Here is a 4275-nt window from a genome sequence, read left to right as displayed (position 1 = left end):
AGCTTAGTGCTTTCATAGCATGATAGTTGATTTCCCCTCGGGTCCATTCGGCTTTCAGCGGGTTCCCAGGTGAACTGAAAAGCAGAGCTGTTCTCATCTGGTTGCTCCTGGAGTTTCTATGGTCTCAGTACAACCTGTTTCTCTCTCGCGCAGCTCCCTCCCTCTTTTCCACCCTCCGAGGTGTGGGGACCTTCTTGCCCCCCTCCTTTCTCTAGCCCAGGGCCCCAGCTGAGTCCTCTTGGGAGAAACCCGCTGCCACATACTCGGGAAGGGAAGCTGGAGAAGAAGGCGGGGGAGGCACAAAGGGTGGAGGCCTTGCAGCAGCAGCGCAGCCAGAGGGGCAGCTGAAGGTTGCATCTGCTGGAAGGAGGCTTTTTGGCTGCCTGGTAACCGGCTGCCAGAACAGAGAGTAAGGGAGAGAGAGGGAGAGGAGCATAGAGCAGGGCAGAAGCTCTTGATGTCAGGACCAAGGGAGAGGATCGTGCCAGCAACCCCAGCCCGCCCCAAAGCCAGACCAGCGGACTGCGGGAGAGGAGCCCGACAAGAGGTGTAGGCAGAACCTGAGTGGGGGGCACAAGAGCCCTTGGCTAGGGCGCAGCATGCCCCCTGCTCCAGGGCCATGGAGATCACCCTGGTGCCCCTGGAGAATGGAGGTGCCATGACCATCAGAGGAGAAGGTGAGGCAAGACCAGGCTGTGGTCAGACCATGGGAGAAGAGCTTCAGTATCCTCCGACAGCTGGGCTTAGCGATGGGCAAAAGGAGCAGGCTCCAAGGGGGTGCAGCACACAGAGGGGCACGGACCCAGGAGGGGGACCTTTGACTCCGCTGCCTCAGGAACTGCCTCAGCCTAGACGGCCCACTCCAGAGGATGAGGAGGGAGAAGGCAACCCCAGCTTGGGCATGGTGGAGGACCAGGTACCAGTACTGGGATCGGGGTCCCTTCACCACCAGCGAGTTCTCATAAACATCTTTGGGCTGCACTTCGAGACGCAGCTGGGCACCTTGGCTCAGTTCCCCAATACCCTCCTGGGGGACCCAGCCAAGCGTCTGCCCTACTTTGACCTTCTGAGAAATGAGTACTTCTTCGACCGCAATCGGCCCAGCTTCGATGGTATCCTCTACCACTACCAGTCTGGAGGGCGCCTGTGGAGGCTGGTCAATGTCTCCCTGGAAGTGTTCGCAGATGAGATCTGCTTTTACCAGCTGGGGGACGAGGCCATGGAGTGCTTCCGGGAGGACGAGGGCTTCATTAAAGAAGAGGAGAAACCCCTGCCCCGTAACTAGTTCCAAGGTCAGGTGTGGCTGATCTTTGAATACTCGGAAAGCTCTGGGTCTGCACGGGCCATCGCCATCATCTCCGTCTTAGTCATTCTCATTTCTATCATCACCTTCTGCTTGGAGACCCTGCCTGAGTTCAGGGATGAACATGAGTGTCTTCGACATCCCCCGGTGCCTTACCAGCCTTCTGCCCCCGCCTCAGGGACAAATGGCAGTGGGGCCATGGCACCTCCCTCTGGCCGACAGTGGCTCCACCCCTGCCTATGACATTGGCAGACCCTTTCTTCATTGTAGAGACCACGTGTGTCATCTGGTTCACTTTTGAGCTGCTTGTGTGCTTCTTTGCCTGTCCCAGCAAGGCAGAGTTCTCCAGGAACACCATGAACATCATTGATATTGTGGCCATCTTTCCCTACTTCATCACCCTGGGCACTGAACTGGCAGAACAACAGCCAGGAGGTGGAGGAGGGGGTGGCCAGAACGGGCAGCAGGCCATGTCCTTGGCCATCCTCAGGGTGATCCGCCTGGTCCGGGTGTTCCGCATCTTCAAGCTCTCGAGACCCTCCAAGGGCTGCAGATTCTGGGGAAGACCTTGCAGGCCTCCATGAGGGAGCTGGGGCTGCTCATCTTCTTCCTTTTCCTTGGAGTCATCCTCTTTTCCAGTGCCGTCTACTTTGCAGAAGCAGACAACCAGGGGTCCCACTTCTCCAGCATCCCTGATGCCTTCTGGTGGGCAGTAGTCACTATGACCACCATGGGCTATGGGACATGAGGCCCATCACCGTGGGTCGTAAGATTGTGGGCTCTCTGTGTGCCATTGCTGGGGTCCTCACCATTGCCCTGCCTGTGCCCGTCATTGTATCCAACTTTAACTACTTCTGTCACCAGGAGACAGACCATGAAGAGCAGGGAGCCCTGAAGGAAGAGCAAGGCAACCAGAGACGGGGGTCTGGACTAGACTCCGGAGGACAAAGGAAGTCCAGCTGGAGTAAGGCTTCCCTCTGCAAGGCTGGGGGGTCCCTGGAGAATTCCGACAGTAACCGAAGGGGCAGCTGCCCCCTGGAGAAGTGTAATCTCAAGGCCAAGAGCAATGTTGACTTGCGGAGATCTCTGTATGCCCTCTGTCTGGACAGCAGCTGGGAAACTGACTTGTAAAGGGAGGCAGCAGATTGGGGAACAGGGGTGGCCTCTGAAGCTGGAGATTTACTTTATACCACAGAGTATTCCAAGTCCACCTTGTTACTGAAGCCTGTTTTTCTCTTCCTCCTACCCTCTAACTCCCCATTTTCCCTCTTTTTTTTCCCATGACACCAAGGGTCGCCTATTTTTAAAAAGTACCACATTCCATGACACAGGAGCTGTTGAAATGGTGAGCGCTGTGAGTTGAATGTATTTTAGCCAGCTTCCTATACCCAGCAGAGGGATAACCCAAACAAAAATGACTTTAAATAGCTCAGATCCCAAGAGATTCTGTAGCTCTCCCCATCCATGTGTTCCAAATTTGTTTTACATATTATTATATTTGTGTATAGAAGACAATGTTATTTTTATGGCTGGTGAGTGAATTTTTGTACTGTAGTTCAGAGGGAGAATATTTGCATTTATTCCCAAGATATATGTTGAATTTATGTAAAAGAGTTTTTTGATGTTTTCCTGGGATACTTGGAGCCAGAGATCCTGGCATGACTGTTTCTTCAAGTCTCTCTCTTTTCTGGGATGTGATATGGGTGCTTTATATCTAGGGTAAGGAATGTTCTGGAAAAAAAAAACAACAAAAAACAGATCTGACTTTTTCTGTGAGCCTTAAGTGATTCTTATAACTTTCTTTGAAAAGCATTCTAATGGTGTTAGAGGAAGACTTCTGATAATCCATTTTCCTTATTTTTAATCCCAGGAAATAAATTGTGACTTACTTGGGGCAAGTGTTAGGTTTTTTTTTTTTTTGAAACTTTAGATAATAGTCTGCCACTTGTTGTTTCTGGTTTTGGAGTCAGGGCAAATGCCTCGACTGGGGGTAGAAGACTTGGAAAGCTAATAATGGTTTCTCTAAGCCTCAGAGGCGATGGTGGGTAGATTCTGTTTGTTTCAGGCTGCCTTTGACACAGACACACTGCAAGGTGCTGTGTGATGTGTGGTATCAGACACCACATCAGTATGGAATGTGCAGGGGGCTAAAAGGAAGAGGATGGTGAGTACACCCCCCCCTCCACCCCAGTGGTTCCCTGGGGCCGGATTTCTGAAGTGTCCTTTTCTGCAGGTTTTAGGACTTCCTTGGCACTGCTCTCAATAGATCTGAGAAACAAATCTGATTTCCACAGGCATGAAATCTGTTCACAAAAGTGCAGATGAGTGTGAAAGTCACACAGGGAACAGTGCCTGATGCCCACTGCCCTATGGCACAGCAGAGGAATAAGCAAAGCCTTTATGGTGGACAGTAGCAGCAAGAGGCCAGGGGAAGGATTTGCCTGTTCCCATTAAAGGCTGGTTTTGACAGATTGTAGCCTTGCCCTGAGCAGTCCCTGAACTCAAAGCAAATCCCTTTGTTTCCTTTATACTGAGTGGCTGTGGCAAAACATGACAATAGGAATAACCCTGGCTACAATTTCTCTCTGGGTCTATATATCAGGATTCCTGCTGCTGCTTTTCCTGCTGGATAATCCAAAGACTGGTTGTTTTCCAGTTTCAGCAGGGAGGGCCTGTGACCCATAATCACAGGTCCACTCCTCAAGAGTGAGCTTTTTGACTGATTCTGAAGGTGTGGTGTCAGGGTTGGGGCAGTTGTCTCTAGCCACTGGTGGCTGGCTATTTACATTTAGATACAAATTAAATAGGATTAAATTTAGAGTTCCTCAAAGCCATCAGCCGAACTTGAAGTGCAGCAGTGGCTAATGATGACATTTCTGTTGTTGCAGAACTTTCTATTGGATGATGCTGATCTGGAAGGAAAGAAAGGCCAACTGATAATGGCAGTTACCTTGGCATGGTGGGGACAGGGA

General features: G+C 51.3%; 1 pseudogene; it reads left to right on the top strand.

Moving 5' to 3' along the window:
• Positions 1–619: 619 nt before the first annotated feature.
• Positions 620–2516, top strand: LOC144374253 (potassium voltage-gated channel subfamily A member 5-like; annotated as a pseudogene).
• Positions 2517–4275: the final 1759 nt, after the last annotated feature.

This window comes from Ictidomys tridecemlineatus, unplaced genomic scaffold, assembly GCF_052094955.1.
Source record: "Ictidomys tridecemlineatus isolate mIctTri1 unplaced genomic scaffold, mIctTri1.hap1 Scaffold_631, whole genome shotgun sequence".
In the NCBI taxonomy this organism is placed as follows: Eukaryota; Metazoa; Chordata; class Mammalia; order Rodentia; family Sciuridae; genus Ictidomys; species Ictidomys tridecemlineatus.
This window is presented reverse-complemented; position numbering and strand designations above follow the sequence as displayed.